Raw genomic sequence first — 19,681 nt, 5'->3', positions numbered from 1 at the left:
GGATGTTCAAATCATATGACTAGTGATAAAGATAAATTTGAGTACATTGGTCCATGCATAGGTGGATGTGTAAAATTTGGTAATGATATTTCATGTGTTGTAAAAGGTAAAGGAACTATTCAACTAACTAACAAGATAAAATGTGACAATGTTTACTAGGTTGAAGGACTTAACTATAAATTGTTGTGTGTTACACAGCTGAATAGATCATGTTGAAAAGTTTAATTTCACAATATGAAGGCCAAGATACATGATGTTGATAGTAAGATAGTTGTAAATGGTGATTAGACAAGAGGTAACTTGTTCTATCTAGATTTATCTAATGAGACATGTTTGTTTGTGCAACAAGAAGATGTTTGGTTATGACACAAGAGGTTATGTTATGTAAACTTTGACAATTTGGTGGATATAAGTAAAATGAAGAAAGTAAGAGGATTGCCTAAACTAAAGAAGCCTAACAATGCTATGTGTAAACAATGTCAATTAGGGAAAATGACCAAGTCTAGTTTTAAGTGCAAAACATACACTTCTAATGATATTTTGGAACTGGTTCATACTGACCTATGTGGACCCATTGATGTTTAAAGCTACTATAGAGATAAGTATTTCATTCTTTTTCTTGATGTTTACTCTAGGATGATGACTGTGATGTTTCTTAAAGCTAAATTTGATGTTTTTTGGTTATTCAAGTGATATTTAGCAAGTGTTAAAAAATAAACAAGGAAGAGTCTAATGTTCTTGAGATCTAATAGAGGTGATGATTTCATTTCAAATGAGTTCAATACATTTTTCAATGACCAAGGAATTAAAAGAAAAATGTTAGCACCAAGGACCCCTCCTCAAAATGGGATAGATGAAAGGAGAAATAGACCAAAAATAGATTGTGTAAGGACATTAATGATGGAGAAGAGTGTATCAAAGAAATATTGGAGATAAGTTGTTAGTATTGTTGACTATATGTTGAATAGAGTACAAGTCAAGAAAGGTACAAACGCTACACCTTTTGAACTATGGTATGGATATGATCCTAATGTGAAATATTTTAAAATATTTAGAAGTAGATGCTATATATTTAAAGATAATAGGAATGGAAAACTTGATGCAAAGAGTGAGGAAGGTATATTCCTAGGATATTCCACTAATAGAAAAGCTTACAAGTGTTTGAACTCTAACACTAACAAAGTTGTGGAAAGTGCAAATGTGAAAATTGATGAGTTTGCAGAAAGAATTGACACTGCATACAAAGAAGAACCTAAAGACTATAATACATTCATCTACATGGTTGATGATACTCCAAGCACTCCTAAAGATCAAGCAAATCAAGTTGTAACTCTCAGCAAACAAGAAATGTTGTAGAGAAACAAATTCCTGAGCAGTAAAGAGTGGGTGTCAAGAAATAGATTGAAGATGTTGATTCATACAAAGACAATGCTAACCATTAGATATAAAATTTCAAGCATATAGAAACAAAACTAGAACCTAAACAAGAAAGAGAAAATGAGCTTGAGATTAATTTCCAAGATAAACCTATAAAAGAACAAAGAAAGAAACTACCTATGCTGGCAAAGTATGTGAGAAGACATCACAAACTTCAAAAAATCATTGGAGATGTTGAATCAAGTGTTATGACAAGAAAAAGACTCAAAGATGACACATGCTTACTTTTTGTATTTGATCCCAAAGTAGTAAAAGATGGTTTAGACAATGAAGATTAGATTTAGGCAATTAATGAGGAAATTTAACAGATTGAGAAGAACAATACTCACACTTTGGTGTCAAGACCTAAAGACAAAAATCCCATTGGGACAAAGTGGGTTTTCAAAAACAAACTCAATGAGATGGTGAAGTAAAATGAAATAAGGTAAGAATGGTATGCAAGGGATATGCTCAAGAAGAAGGACTTGATTATGGACAAACTTTTTCTCCTCTGGAAAGACTTGAACGATTCATAACTCTGCTTGCATATTCATCCTACAAAAATTTCAAGGTATATCTATTAGGGATAAGGTGTCTCAACCTTGGATAATTATTATTCTTATTTTTTTTAATAAATGTATTTTTTGTAAGTAATGTATTTAAGTGTGAGTGTACATGTCTAGTTGGCATGTTGATGTATCACTCTACTTGCATGTGTCAGTATCTTGAATTGTGTGTAAAGAGATCATGACTAAAATGGTTTTGACGGATTCCTCTGACATGTAAGAGCTATCTTTGGAAGATATGATGATAGGTGAAGACATGAAGACATGTACACTCAAGTCTCCATCTAGTGTGTGGGGTTTGGGGCATCAGCCTGAAAAAAAAAAAATTGGGTTCCTACTTTTTCGGAGAATAGTAAAACCTAAATAAAGTTGTTCTTTGGAAGTTTCCCTAAAAATGGAAAGTGCATGATATAATAATTTTTAGGGTTGAAAATAGAAAAGAGAGAAATTGTATTGTTGGTACTTTTTTGTTGCGACTGGATTTGGCTTCAGTGTCCTGAAAGAACTTGCATTGCAAGTGTGTTGTAACCTTTGTGTTGAAGATAATACATTGTGCAAGTTTTGGAGGGGTGGGGTTATTTTACTAAAAGGTTTTTTCCCACTGGCATATCTTTGTGTTTGTGTTTTCTTTCTCTATCTATTTTCTATATTCATGGTTGACTACAATATTGTTGTTTATATAATATCCAATCTGAAATTGTAAGGATTTAAATAGACTTTTCACAATAATTTCCTTAAGGGATTAGTGTAGGAAGTTGTTTCCACACCTGAGTTTCCTTACAATATCAAATGGATGTCAATTCTACATTTTTTAATGGTATACTTGAGGAATAAGTGTACATTGATCATACTAAAAGATTTGTGGATCCAAAAAAGAAGAACATGGTATGTAAACTAAACAAAGCCCTCTATGGATTGAAACAAGCCCCAAGAGCATGGGATGAAAGATTACATAAATATTTGGTGAAGATTGGTTTTGAAAGGACAAATGATAACAGTAATCTATATTTGAAGAATAGTAAGAACAATGAAGTAGTATTATCTTAAATATTTATTATGACATTATATTTGGAGGAAGAGAAGCATTATGCAAATCATTTGTTGATGAAATGAAGAGGAATTTGAAATTTTTATGTTTGGTGAAATCAAATTCTTTGTTGGATTACAAGAATGTCAAATGAAGCTTGGTATTTTCATTACACAGTCCAAATACATGAAAAAGATACTAAAAACTTTTGGAATGGAAGATTCAAAACCAATGAGCACACCTATGTCAATAGGACATAAGATATCTAAGAATGGTGATTATGTTGAAGTGAACTAGACCTTATACAGATCCATGATTGGAAAATTACAATATGTTGTTCACACCAAACCAGATATTGCATTAGCAGTTGTAATAATTGCTAGGTTTTCAGCAAATCCTAAAGAGACTCACATAATGGCATTGAAAAGGATAATGAGATATCTAAAAGGTACAGAAGACTATGGATTGTACTATAAGAGAAGTGATAAATTTGAACTGAAGGATTTCACTGACTCAGATTGGGCAAGAAATATTGATGATAAAAAAAGCACAAGTGGAGGTGCATTCTTTCTAGGAAAGCAATTGGTGTCATGGACAAGAAAGAAACATAATTGTATTTCCCAATCATTAGTTGAAGCTAAGTATGTGGTAGTTGTAGTGAACTCATCAAGCAGTTACTAAAAGGTATGAAAGAAGAGATTACATATCCAATGGTTATCTATTGTGATAATACAAGTGCTATTAACATTTCAAAGGATCTAGTTATGCATACTAAGACAAAGCACATTTCTATCAATTATCACTACTTGAGGGAACTAGTTCAAGATAAAGAAGTGAAGCTAGAATATGTGAACACAAAAGAACATATTGCCAATGTATTCACAAAACCCTTACCTAAAGATTCTCATGAATGTCTTAGAGGTAAATTAGAGGTGATTCCCCTAACCAAAGCTACTTAAGGAGACAAGGTGCATTGCATCAAATGTGCTAATCAAAATATCTTACATAGTGATGGAATACAACTCTACTTTGGGAAATGCCTAAGATAGATAGTCAAGTACAACATAAATAGATCAATTATAGATAGATGATATAAATCAGCCAAACATGAAAAATATTTATAACTCATATGTAGCTATGAAAGCTAAGTGTCTTTGGTATTGTTTTCAAAGAGGGAGAATATATAGAAGAAGAAATGTATAAAGAGGAAGATACACCAGAGAGGGAATCATAACAAACAAAGGAGAGACTATTATCTTAGAGGCAGAAAATATTTTGGATTGTATGGCAACCAAGTGAGATACATTTGATACATTGAGGTATTGCTAAATATTGAGATATAGAGTTTTTTCCATCAATATCAAAGAGGGAGATTGTTGGAAACTTACAATCGAAACAATTGTTGTTTTTTATTGATGTCAAATATATTGATAAGACATATTTCTACCTAATCTAGATGTCATATCTATTTGATTGATGAAGAGAATTTGAGGAATTTCTCATAACAATAGCACCTAGAGAAAAGGTTGAGTTATGAAAAGGAAGCCACAATGGATATTTGGTTAGTTAGACTTTAATGAGACAAAGTGATTGTTTATATCAAGAAAGTTAGCCAAGCCAAGAAATAGAGTAAATGGTAAAGGAATGTTGAGTGATGCTAGTGTCAATCGAGCCATAGTAAGTGATGAGAAAATCTAGTGTTGACCGAGTATCAGTAATGACTAAGCAAGCTAGTCGATGTCGACCAGAAATATTTACAATGACTGAGTGATTAAGTAATGATCAAGTGTCAGAACTTAGTGATTTTTGAGTAACACTGTTGAAGATGAATTTGAGGAAATCATGATTTCTTGGGAGATGTAAACCATGTTGGAGATAAGATTGATGAGTTGGATCATTAAATTCAAAGAAAGGATTAGATAAAGACCTAACAAACAAATTGTGGAGAAGTTTCTAGAATAAAGATCAAGAAAATGGATAGATATAATGAATCGTGTTGAATCTAATTGTAAACCCTAAGATCTATAGTGATCGTGGAAAAGTTAAAGCAAGAATTGCCTATTTAAAGAGGTACATGGCCAAACCAAGATGTGTGAGTGCTAGAAAGAGTGCAAATGTGAATGTATGTAAGAGACACATATAGAAAAAGGTGGATCAGATATGCACAAGTGTGAGATTGAATATGAAGCTAAAAGAGATTTCTTACATAAATGTTATTGATATTGATAATGAAAATCTGAGCAAGAAGGCTTAAGTGTTGTTGAAAGGGGAAAATTGATTGCTTGAAGAGTTGTTTAGTGAATCAAGAACAAATATGATAGTGAAGAGCTTATTAGTGAATCAACACCTAAACCGAATAGAGATTCGAACTTGCAAAGTGAGTTGTAATCATACAGATCGTAGCCCTATTATTTTCTTTCTAATTATTGTAAACAAATTGTATTGAAATCATTTTAACAAAGGTTAACCTAACAATCATTTGAAGGACTTAACATTCTGTGTAAATCCTTTCACAAGGTGACATTCTAAATGGAATGATCAAAGTCCTCTTACAAGGCCACTCCTAATAAGGTGATTAAATCCTCTAACCAAGTCACATTGAATAGTATATTTTGTTAGCCTTTAATAGGGTTGGCTCCTACTTCGAAAGAGTGAAAAATTGGTAACATGTTGTTGATTATTTTTTCCAAATTGAGTTTCCACATAAAAATCCTAGTGTCAAATATATGTTGAATGCTTTATATGATTTACATTTTATAATCAATAAAGTGTGTTATATGTGGAACAGTTTTTTGATTTACAATAGAGACAGAGTAAAAGTAGAGACCAAGCAACAAAAGGATAAGAAGAATAATAAGAGTTTTATGTTTAATTGTTCAAATGGTACTTAAGGACCTTGAGTAACTAATTCAACCCCCCCCACCCTCTCAGTTCTTCTAAACATTTCTAATAGTATAACTAGAGTGAAAAATATAAAGGTTCCATAGATGAATCATATGAGTTTGTGAAACTACATTATTTCGTTCCAGCCCTCACTCATAGAAGGAAAAAAAAACCAAGTGTAGGAGTAGAAAACCCTCTCCTAAAAGGCCCACACCATTTACTATGACCCTACAAGCCCTATTGTTACCTAGAACCCTAATACCAATGCATTCTAATGCACAACCAATCAATTTCATACTACCAAATATGGTTGCAAATCCTTGGGGTACTCAAGTTGGACCTCTTGCCCTAGGACCTAATCCCAACCCTCTTCTAAAAGGAGCCAAAGATATCCTTCCCAAGTTCAATGATGATGGGAAGAAATCAACAAATGAAAACTTGAATGTGTTCGACACTGCTTATGGAGTTCTTGTCATTCCAACTAAAAATGTAGCAGTCAAGATATTTTTACAAACTTTGGTTGATGCTATTACATATTGGTTTCACGATCTCCCTAATGGAGCCATTATTGACTTGGCCTCTATGAAGATTTCTTTTGAAGTGAGATTTAAGGTTGTTCATGATGAACATTCCCTATTGTTGCAATTGTCACAACTCAAGAAAGAAGTCCATGAACCCATGCATGATTTTGTAGCAAAGTTCAATAGAATCCTTCACAAAATCCCTACTATGAAGAGGCCAAATGTAGAAAATAGTAAAGGATTCTTTGTTAATACCATGTCACTTGACAAAAGCTTCCCTTTAAGGCATGATAGGATAGCATATGTCAACATAGCACAAAGATTGGTTGTCGAGTTAGAGGATGACCTCCTTGCTATAGGCAAGTGGAGATGAGATATGCAAACTCCTAACTCATAGGCATCCACTTTTGGTTCAGTAGACCCTCTAGTTCAAAGATTGTTGAATGGTATCTCTGATATGAAAAGAAAAATGCTTAGAATAGTGGCACCATACCGTGACATCCCAAGGAACTTCCAACATCTAGGTGTAGTAGGAAGACAACCAAACATGCTACCAAATAACTAGAAAATGGAAATTAAAGATCCCTCAGCCAATAAAACAAATATGTGCATCTTCTAGCTTACAAATGAACATGATGGGCTTTATTTCCCTGAGATGATATGTTATCCAAAACTACAAGCTAATAAGGAGACTATTGAAGAAGTACCCACTGATGAAGAGTATTCAAGAGGACCTAGTGACTCTGTAAGTTATTTCCTTGAATATGAGTCTAACTCAGAACAAGATCACATTTATACTACTCTTGAAGATCCTTCATGTACAGTGCTTACAAGAAGCAATCACAACAATAAGTCTCTTTTTTTTCAATCCCCTTCCATGTCTACAAGCAAGTGGCATGACCAAATGGGATAGTGCAAGGAAGATTTCAAAGTTCAAAAGAATCGTGTTCAAGAGGTGAAGTTCTTAAAAATGTCTGAGTCTAAATCTACATTTGACAATGTTGAATTTTCTAAGTCTACAAGGATCCAAATTTCTCATTTTGATTATTTGAAATCTAATCTCAATGAATTAGATTGATTGATTGAGTACGTTAAATTTGTTGTTTCCTCTAATTCAACTCAACAAAAAAATTTAGTGGTAACTATCAAAGCGCCTATTGAACCCATAGAAGAACCTAATATTGATAATCTTCTATTCATGCTAAAACCATGTAAACTTGCTTAATGGTTAAAAAACCTAGCCTATTTTATGTATCCATGGTCATAGGTTGAGTAATTGCATTACTAACTCTACAGCATTAGATAACATCATGCTAGCAACAGTAGCCAAAGCCATGAATTTTTCCTTGACCAAAACATTCAATAAATTCTATGCCATAGATTCTAAACAAGTCCCCTAGTGGGTTAGATCAAATATGCTTAGGTTTCCTTGGTCGAATTCCTTGATAAGAGATTCAAATTGACTGTCTTAGTTGTCGACATCCCAGCCAGCTATAGGATGCTCTTGAGAAGAACCTTTTGTAAATATTTGGGTGGGGAGATAAAATTAGATTGGTCTCAAACGACTATACCCATTAAAGATAAAAAAAAGTTATCTTGTTTTAATTATTTTTTATTGCTTGAAGATGAAATTGCAAGAATAGAAGAACTGGTAGACAAAGAACTATGGACATTAGAATTTGATGCAAGTTGTGCCTCAGTTGGTTCTAGAGCAAGATTAATTCTCATCACACCTTTAAGAAATGTTATTCCAAAGGCCTTTAAGCTCAATTTTGAGAACACAAATAATACTATCAAATATGAGCCTTTTCTTTTTGGTATTGAGGAGGCTAAGAGAAGAGGAGTTAAAATATTGAGAGTCAAAGGAGATATTGAACTAGTTGTCAAGAAGGTTCAAGGCATCTTTACCGTAAAGAATCCAAAGAAAAAATATTATAGAAATAGAATGTGGGATGAGCTTGAAGGTTTTGAAGCCTTTTCTATAGAATCCATGCCCAAGGAATATAATGCTAAAGCATATGCATTAGCTAGTTCAACTCCCTCATGATCCCACAACCTAATTTTTTTGATGATGTATATGCCACTCAGTTGGTCCATCACCCTAGCATAATAGATAATGTAACCTCTTGATAATTTTGTGATAATGAATCACATATCAATGCATTTCTCTAAGGGACTGAGCAATTTCAATCTCTTCACCCCAAAGGTTCAAGCCTAGAATGCCATGAATCTCCTTTAGGTGAAAGAGAGAATTGTGATGATTATGTTATTCAATTGAAAGGGAATTATATTTTGTGAGGTTTTGTAACCTTAGAATCATTATTTGATAGGAAGGATTATTATTTCAGTAAGACTTCCATTGTAAAGGAAGAACTTTTAGGGGAATGCAAGAATATTAATATTGGTACTGAAGACAATCCAAAGCTAGTTAACTTAGGCAAGTGTTGCAATGAATCCAAAAGAAGAAAAATCTTAAAATTGCTAAAGGAGTTTGGATATGTGTTTGCATGGTCCTATGAAGACTTGAATGAATTTTGCTAAGGGAAGTTCAAACATCAAATCCCTTTAATAGCAGGCATGACTCCCTTCTGTTAGAAATTAAGGAACTATAACCTTAGGGTAGCCAGTGAAATTTTCAAAGAAGTGGACAAAATGTTGAATGGATGTATAATATACCCAATCCATCATTCTACATGGAATCCAATATAGTCCTGGTGCTAAAGAAAAGTGGAGAAATTAGAATTTGTGTAGATTTCAAGAACCTAAACTAAGCTAGCTTGAAAGATAATTTTGCTTTACCCATATGGACCATATCTTGCAAATGGTAGTTGGAATAGAGATGATGTCCATTCTTGATGGGTTCTTAGGATATAATCAAATTAGTGTGGCTCCAGAAGATTAGCACAAGACTACCTTCACTACTCCTTAGGGAACCTTTTATTATAGCATAATGTCATTTAGATTTATTAATGTGAGTGTCACATTCTAGAGGTCAATGAACTCATCTTTTTGGCATTTTTTGAACAAGATAATAGTCATATATTTGGATGATATGATATTCTTCTCAAGGAGGAGGAAAAAGCATCTACGTGACTTGAAGCTAGTTCTTCAAAGATGCAGAGAACATGGTGTCTCTCAATCCCAAGAAATTTATATTTTGTGTCATTGAGGGAAAAAATTTAGAAAACCTTGTGTGAAAAGATAGAATTAGAATAGACCCCAAATGAGTTCAAGAAATCCAAAAATTATGTATCCCTTCTAACAGTAGTGGCATCCAGTCCTTCTTCATCTAGATCTACTTCTTAAGGTGGTTTGTACCCAAATTTACTAAAATCACTAGGCCTATTGCACATTTTCTTAGTGAGAAGCTAACTTCTAAATGGAGTGACGAAGCTAGGAAGGATTTTGATAAGGTGAAGGTCACCATTGCAAATGCCTTAGGTCTTGCTCACCCTAATTACTAGAAATATTTCATTATGTGTTATCATGCTAGTGAGCATACCATGTATGTCATTCTATTACAAAATGACACAGAAGGTTCTAAAGTTCCAATATGTTTTATGAGCATGCCATTGGAAAATCATGAGTTAAGATATTCACTCATAGAGAAACAAGCCTTTTTAGTATTAAAGGAAGTGAAACACTTCTAATATTACATTTTGCATTCTCACTCCACAGTCTTTGTTCCGAGTATGGCTATAAAAAGTATTCTTGCACAACATGAGGTAGTTGTGAACAACATAGCAGCTTGGATTTCAAAGGTTCAAGAATTTGATTTGGAAAATTAAGCCAATAAAATTGGTAAGAGGGAAAGGCTTGCGTAGATTAATGGTAGAAAACAAAGAAGTTGTTGAAATAGAATCATTAGCACTACTAGTAGATTTGAAGGACAACTAGTTTTTTGATATCACCTGTTATCTAACTTATGGGGAATGTCTTAAACATCTCCTAGGCAAGGAAATAATAAATTTGAAGTTAAAATCCACTAAGTATGTGATTTTTGATGATGTTCTCTATAAGAGAGGTCTAGATGGCATATTTTTAAGATGTGTAGATAAGGATCCACAAGAGAAACTCCTTCATTATTTCCATGATAAGGCTTGTGGCAGACATTTTTCCTCTACCATTGTGTGCTAAAATGTTGACACACTTCTATGAGTCATTATATCCAAGATTGCTCAAGAATGAGATCTCAAATGGTGACTCATAGCTCTCTATTCATGGAGTGCAAGGGTTTATAATGGAGGCCCTCAATTTTACCTAGTTTGTGCCTATGCAAATACACCATAAAATAAGAGATTCAAATATCAAAATATGCATGCAAATAAAGATGCAAGCTAATCTAAATGATAACAATGCAAAGCAATGCGAGAAAGGAAATCTAATTTATGTAAGGAAATAACAATGCAAGATTAATCTATGAAGTAAATATGACTCTAGCTAATATGAAAATGCAATGATGAAGCATGATGATGGAAGCCATGGATGCATGAGAGAAGAAGACAAGAAGAGAGAAGTTGCACTGAAGCTCTAATGTCCAAACCCTAATGCTCAAACTCTTCCAAAATCTCTCTCCAAACCTACAACATAACAATATTATATCCCAATAAGAAGGAGAGGGCTCCTTATAAAGGAAAGTGTGAAGGTGGGAGGCTTCCAACAAGAGAAATGTGGGATAAATCCCTAAAAAGGCAAATAAGAGAAAAAACCCCATCACTTAGAGATATGTGCAAAAAAAAGGATTCTTTATAAGATTTTATTTGATTTTTTTGATTTGTTTCCTTTTTTCATCAAAAAGAAAGCTTTAAGTAGGAATTTTTTTATTTAATTAAAAGACGGATTTTCTTTTAATTAAATAAGATAAGATTATGTAATTAAAAGAAAGATTTAAATTAAATAAGATAAAATTATTTAATTAAAAGAGAGATTTTCTTTTAATTAAATAAGATTATTTTATTTATAAAAAAGGAATTTTTTCTTTTAACTAAATAAAATAAGATTATTTAATTCAAAGGGAGATTTTAATTAAATAAGATAAAATTATTTAATTAAAAGAGAGATTTTCTTTTAATTAAATAAGATTATTTTATTTATTTAAAAGGGATATTCTTTTTTCTTTTTTCTTTTCTTTAAATGCGCCTGGTAAACTTTTTAACGTGACCGGTAGCGTTGGTGCGACACACCCACCGGTACCACGGGGACGGGGGAGACTAGAACCCGTGACCAACCCCCTGCAACAGGGAAGATTTAGCCAACCGAGCTAGGGCCCCCGCCCTAAAGGGATATTTTATTTTAATTAAATAAGATAAGATAATTTAATTAAAAGAGAGATTTTAATTAAATAAGATAAAATTATTTAATTAAAAGAGATATTTTCTTTTAATTAACTAAGATTATTATTTTTATTTAAAAGAGATGTTTTCATTTAATTAAATAAGATTATTGATGAAATGATCAAAGCTTAGGATATATTGAAATAATTAAATTAATTGCAATTTGATCAAGGAAAATGATTTGAATTGATTCAATAAAATATTGTGATGCATTGATTCAGGAAATTGATAAATTGAAGATTTGAGGCCCATAGTCTAGGCAACCATTTTAGGGTGCATACATTTACCCCTCTTTAACTAATGTGTGATCGTTTTAGGAACACATGTAGTCAAAGAATGCAATTGCAGTGTGAGGTCAATTTGGGATCACAAAACAACACAAATGTGTGGTCAACTAAGGAACACATCAGGACAAAGGATAAAAATTTTTATAACAATTTTGTCTTGACAAAGACAAGGCTGTCCTAGGTGGAACAAAGATTGATAAAGCTGAATCAAGGATTAAAGTTTGATAGGTATTGCCCCCTCATGATCGAAGTTGAAATGAAATAGAGGAGAAACAAAAAATTGATAAATTTTATCAAATCGAACTAAAGATAAGGTTCTTGATGTAAAATGAAAAATATAAGGATCATAGAACCAAGGTAGATAATCAAGCATGAAAGATTATGCCCCCAAAGTTGAATTAGAAGAAAAGAAGTAGGGTGAAAGAAAATGGAAGATAGAAGTTTGGAAGAGGTGGAAAGAAATAGAAAGAAGAAAGAGAATTTTCCTCAAGAAAGAGAATGCCTCAAAATCAATCAACTGTTTAAGATATAAAATTTTGATTGAGATCCCAAAAGAAGAGAAGGAAATGAAGATCAAGACATAACCACAGTTGATTAAAAGTCCATAATAAAGATGAAGAAAAACCCTCTCAAACTCATAATGCAACCTAAAAATGCAAAGCGACAAGAAGTCTAACAATGCAAGCTACATAAAAATGCAAACATGTACTTGCAGTAGAGCAACTATAACATAGGATTTGTGTTCATCATTCATGAAAGAATGGAAGGAACTTGTTTTCATCATTGGGACATTATTAATGAACATCAAAAAATAACACAATCATCACTAGTCACAAGCACAACTATGAAGATATGAATGTGATTTATATCAGATTGGAATGTGGAAAGATTCTAACATAAGCATCAAAAACATAAAGTTCAAGATGATTTTGATGTTAGCTTACCCAATTTAATGTAGCAAAACCACGCTCACATCAAGGCATAGATGTTGGGAGGACCATAAGAATGGTTGTCCAAAAATAGTCAAGGATGATGCCTCAAATATCTTAAGTGTTTCAAGGAGACAACAAGAGACACTCTAGAGTTTTAAGACCACACCCACAAATAGAAAGTAAAGAAAAATATGCCCCATGCCCCAAGTCCTCTAGCTATGCATACTAGAGAGACTTGTTAGACAAAGACACTCAACAAAAATTAATAGTAGTCAACACACAAAGAAAAGATCATGACAAAGCTCAAGCATAAAGTATTTTTGTTTTAAAAATTTAATTGTGTAAACTGATACTGAGTTTCAAGCATGAGGATTGAATGCTTGCAAGTAGGTAAGATCACATGAAAAAATTGGGTAAGAGCAAACCAATAAGTGTTAAAAAAACACTTGATGTCAGGGGTTGTATTAAAAAATACAATTGGGGTGGTGTTGAAAAACATCATTTATGAGGTGTCCTAAAGACTAATGCATCCAAGAGGCCAAATCTAACACAGTTATGCCGCCTAGACATAGACAAAGACCAATTCCAAACCAAGGAAACAAGGAGAAAGAATGATGGAGAAAGTCTAAGTGGCGAGGACATGCGCTAAGAAATAGGGATGCAAAGGTCTCAAGTAATGCTCGTTTCCAAGTTTTCACCACTTGGATTTTATTGAAATTTTTTTTTTTTTTTGTATTTTTGGAATATATAATTTTTTTGGAGATACATCAAAGCACCTATTACTAGGTTTTCACTAAGATTATCATTTTTTAGGAAATTTTCCAATTTTTTGAATTTTTGACAATATATCATTTTTTTGGATTTTTGAAATATATCATTTCTTTTGGATTTTTGAAATATATCATTTTTTTGGATTTTTGAAATATATCATTATAGGATTTTTTTAGGATCAATAAATATATACAAAGGATGCCCCTAGGAATCATGGATAGAACTTCTTTAGGTGTAAGGCATTGATAGGATCAAGAGATGCTCTCCCTTTTCTATAGATAGTAAATAAGCACCAGACCCAAAGCTATTGTAATGATGTAAGGTCCAAGCCAATTAGGTTTGAATTTCCCCTTTTGATCTCTTTGTTGTTGATTCTTACGATTTTCACATAGGACAAGTCACAAGATCTCTCACCTGGAATTCTCTAGGGCAAACCTTTTTGTTGAAGGCTTTGGACATGCACTTTTGATAAACCCTCATATGGTCAAATGATGCTTTACATTTCTCATCTAGAAGTTTTAACTCTTGAATTTGCATGGAATGGTAGTCTTCATTTGTAACTTTAAACCTTTGAGAGAAACTCTTAGTGAGCGAATCTCAACCTCTAAAGGTAACACTACTTCAACACCATACATGAGGGAAAAAGGAGTAGCCCCAGTAGGAGTATAAATACTTGCTCTATAGGCCCACAAAGTCAGATTTATCTGTAAATGCCAATCTCTATCACTCATATGAACTATCTTATATAGGATCTTTAGGATGGCCTTATTTGATGCTTCTTCTTGACCATTTCCTTGCAAAAGGTAAATGGAGGACCAATGTTGTTTAATCTTGAATCTCTTGTAGAGTTGTTCAAGGTCCTTATTTTTGAACTAGCCTCCATTGTCAGTAATAATCTTGGAAGGCACTCCATATTGACAGATGATATGATTCAGAATGAATAGAGAAACTATTTTTCCTAAGGCAACAAAAAGTGGCAGAGCTTCTACCCATTTAGTAAAGTAATTGGTAGTAGTGATAATAAAATTGTGTCCACCTAATGAGTTGGGATGAATTTTCCCAACAAGATCAAGGGCCCATCACTAAAATGACCAATGAGAAATAGAAGGAATGAGCTCCCTACCTAGAGCATGTACCAAGTTACCATATTTTTGACACTTTTCACATGACTTTGCAAAACCTATTGCATCAATATGCATCGTGGGCCAATAGTATCCTGCCCTAAGCAACCTTCAAGCCATAGAAAGACCATTGAAATGTCCCCCACAGATGCCCTCATGGATGTCAACTAATGCTTGATTAGATTCTTCCTTTTCTAAGCATCTAAGAAGTGTTCCATCTAGACCCCTCCTATACAAATCATGAGAGATAAGAGAATGGTGAGAGGCATTTTAGATAAGGTTTTTGTGTTCAGATCAGTTAAAGGTTTTGGGTATAATACCATCATGAAGGTATGAATAAATGGCACCATAATGGGATGACTCACAACCAACAAGGGTGAAAATAACATGACTTTCTTAGGAGTCATAGATAGGGTGAAGGAGCTCTTCCACCAGGAATTCATATCTAGATTCATGTTTCTCTAGCTGAAGAAGTGAAGCAAGTGTAGCCATGGCATCAACTACTTTGTTTTCTACTTGAGGGATTTGTCGAAATCTAACAAATGTGAAATATCATCTCAAGGATTCAACTATTTTCTTGTAAGGTACTAGTTTCTCATTTTTTGTTAAATATTCATCATTGACTTGGTTGATTATCAGCTGTGAATCCCCATAAATGTGTAACTTTTTTATTCTCCCTTCTATGGCCATCTTAAGTCTATTTGTTAAAGCTTCATACTCAATAATGTTGTTTTTACATGGGAATAATAACTTGTAAGATTTAGGAATCATGTACCCATGAGGAGAAATAAACAACACACTAGCTCCTAAACCATAGACAAACCACAACTTGGATTTTAGCAATCATCCCCATCCTATGCTCGCATCTCTGCTCAAATAAGTGGGGGCCAGACCAGCAGGGCCCTATAATTTTTAGGCCCCTACCCCTATTATTTTAAGGGCCATTGTTGAATAAAGGGCCCATCAAAGAAAAAATTCCATGTTCTTTCAGTCATATACATGAGGTGCTCACTTGGGAAATCAAGTTAAATAGGTGCATTATCCCGTATTAGGAAATTAGCCAATTGATCTGCTATGGCTTGTCCTTTGATCGCTTTATGCTCAACATACTCTACATCATACTTTGAAAGGATCATCATCCATTTAGCAACTCTACCTCTGAGGGCAGCCTTACCAAGTAAATACTTGAGTGGATCTATTTTTTCTATGAGGTGTATAGTGTGTGCAAGCATGTAATGTCACAACGTTTGGGAAGCAAACACAACTGCCAGGCAAGCTTTCTCAATAATGGTGTAGTTAACATCATATGAAACAAGAGTATGACTAATGTTGTATATTGCTCTTTCTTTCCCATGTTCAATACATTAAGCTAGTAATGCCCCTAAGGAATATTTTGTCACTGAAATGTATAGAATAAGTGGTTTCCCTAGGATAGGAGGCATTAAAATTAGAGGATTTGACATGTACTTCTTGATTTTTTCTATGCTCTTTTGACAATCCTCATTCCATACACATTTGACTCCTTTATGTAAGCTCTTGTTAAAAATTTGAGCTCTATCTGACAACTATGAAATAAATCTCCTTATGGATTGAAGAAGTCCCTGAAGACTCCTCATTTGACTAATATTTCTAGGAGGTGGCATATCCATAATTGCCTGGACTTTTTTAGGGTCTACCTCTAGTCCTTTTGCTGAAATAATGAATCCTAGTAGTTTTCTAGAGGTAACTTCAAATGCACACTTCTTAGGAATTAACCTTAGTTGAAATTGTTTCATGCAATCTAGAATGACTTCTAAGTCATCTAAGTATGTGTTTCTTTTCTTAGACTTGGACAAGGTGTAATCCACATAATCTTCCATATTTGTATGCATTATATCATGAAAAATAGTGGTCATAGCTCATTGGTAGGTGGCTCCTATGATATTTAATCCAAAAGGCATAACATTCCAACAATAGGTACCCCATGCAAAAGTGAATGCAGTCTTTTCTTGATCTTCAAGAGCTATCTTAATCTAATTATATTCACAAAAGCCATCCATTAAGGAATAAATCTCATAACCCATGGTCATATCCACTATCATGTCTATTGGGAAGTGGAAAGTCATCCTTTGGGCATGCTCTATTGACATCTCTAAAATCTATGCAAACTTGAATGGATTTGTCATGCTTGGAAACTAGTGCAATGTTTGATATCCATTCAACATATTCAATAGCCCTTATGCATTTTGCACCAAGTAGTTTCTCTAATTCTGCTTTCACTAGGAGGACTATGTGAGGATGCATCTTTCTCAATTTTTGCTTAACTAGTTTGACACCCGAAGCTATGGATAAGTGATTCATGATAAGATTAGTGTCCAACCCTTGCATATCTGAATAAGTCTAGGAAAAAATTATCGTTTTTTTGGTAAGAACTCACTGTAAGCTTCTTTTTCTTGTGGTGACAAGGATTGAGCCAAGTGTACCATCTATGGAGTCTCATTTGTACCCAAATTGACTGCTTGTGTTGGTTCAATAAGTACTAAAGATCTATCTTGAAAATAGCTAGGGAGACAATCAAGTACCTTATCCTTAGATGCCTCACAAAGGTCTTCACCCTTGAATACATTCTTTCTTTTTACTTTTTTTGGTTATGAAACTGCCACACAATGGTTTTCACCATCAGAACTCTTATTCTTTTTCTTTTCTTTTATTTTTATTTTGTGAATAATGTACTTGATTTTTGGTTCTAACATGTTGGTAGCCATTTCACTAGTAGAAGAGACTATAGGATCAATGGCATTCAAGTAATAGGTTATCTCATATTCATTTTTAAATGTTAAGAGCTCAAGTTCTTGATAGCATTGGGACCAATCAATAAGGTTGGGATGAATAAGGAGTAAGTCAATGACTAGTTCAAGGTTGTGAATATGAATGGTTTCATCTTTGGTGACTAAAAAGTTGGAGTTCATCAAGTAACTTCCTTAGCTATCCGAAACAAAATTAGTCCTAACAAGAAAAGAATTGTCCACTAAGGCAACATGTGAGTTCAAATCTTCTAATCGTACATGTGACTCATTAGCTACCTCAGGTTGGGAACTATAAGAGTGGATGACATCAACATCCATATCAACTATGGAAGGCTCTATGAAGGAATCCCCTTCATACTATGTGAACTAGTTTCTGAACTTGTGGAAGCTTGAATATCATTGAGGGTAACACCTTCTCTTTCCATTAAACTATCTGAACTTGATTCATTTTGTTCCATAATTGCAACTGTCTCATGAGTGACTACACTATTTGAATTTTTCCAAAGGAGACTTGTGGATGGAACCCAACCTTCATGCATATCTTGTTGATTTTCCAAATTAGGTACATATTCTAGTTCATTTTCACTATTTGACTTCTCAAGAATAGGAGTAGTGTTCTTATTATGATTTTCAAATCCTAGGCCAACTGTCTCCTTAGACTTGCATCCAAAAAGAATAGGATCAAGGGGATCGGCTTTAGCATCCAATCTATGACTTAGAGTGCCATGTCTCAGATAGCTCATCTGTTTGAAAAAATTATACCCTCTTCCATAGGCCTTAGGATAGGGAGAGAAGCTCCCATTGCACATATATTTATCTTCTCTATAAATCCTATCTCTAACAGCTATGTCCTCTTTCTCATCTTGAATAGGAACTGATGACTATACAAATGTGTCAAATAATGTCATAGCTGAAGAGGAAGGTCTCATTTCTTGTGAAGGTTTTCCATAAGATGTAGGCAAAATTGGTAATGTTGTAAGGAAGTTGATTTGATACCCTCCCATGCCAAGGTCTATTGATTTGAACTTGTCTCTACATTCAACTAAAGTTTCATCAAAATCATCTGCTTATCTATTAAAGGGAACATGAATACTTGCTGAAATTGAGTTAATAGATAAAATATTATCCCCAAGTATAAAAATCTTTGTTCCATTGTAAGGTAACTTAACACACTGATGATAGGTAGATGGCACTACTTGCATATCATGAATCCATGGTCTATCGAGTAATATATTATACACAAGGGGACCAGTGTCAACTATTTGAAATAAAATATATTTCTCAACAGGGTCAATCCTAATAGGAAGGAGAACCAACCCCTTTGAACTTCTTTCCACCTCATCATAGGCTTTGATAGTGATCTTTCTTCTAGTATCTATGACTTGTTCAGAATAACCCAACATCTTTAAAAGACTCAAAGAACAAATATTAAGTCCAGCTTCCCCATCTATCAACATATACCGAACATGATTTTTTTGAATCATGAATTCAATATGGAGAGCAAGATTATTTGGGTGGCTCAAAGATTTATCATCATCCTTTGGAAAGGTGAGGTAATGAGGGCTAGCAATATGATTAACCATGTTATGGAATTGATCAACATCCAAATTTTTGAGAACACTTGTTGTGCACAAAGCATCCTCAAGGACTTGCTTATGTCTCGGAGACAACTCTAAGAGCTCAAAGATCAAAATTTGATTTGGAGTTCTTTGCAACTGATCAACAAGACTATAGTTTGACTTAGGATTGAATGTTGATTTTGAGGTAACATTCTTAGACGTCACTTGCTTTGGCTTACTTGGTTGACTTGAATTGGGTCCTCTAATGACAAGGGGACCTTGACTCGTGCAATAGCATTGAGACTTTGAGATGACACTCTAGAGTGAGGACCCCTTAGCACCAAGATAGGTTTTTCATCAAAGATAGGAGGAGAGTCCATGTCTAGGTTATAACCATAAGGATCTTTATTTCTCATCATGTTGAAATTCTCTTCGACTACTTCAAGCATATTGACAACATTCTCTACATTCACATAGGT

The sequence above is a fragment of the Cupressus sempervirens genome, chromosome 5 (genome assembly GCF_028749045.1).
Source record: "Cupressus sempervirens isolate cs-2001-9-10 chromosome 5, ASM2874904v1, whole genome shotgun sequence".
Classification (NCBI taxonomy): domain Eukaryota; kingdom Viridiplantae; phylum Streptophyta; class Pinopsida; order Cupressales; family Cupressaceae; genus Cupressus; species Cupressus sempervirens.
Note: the sequence above shows the minus strand (reverse complement) of the source record.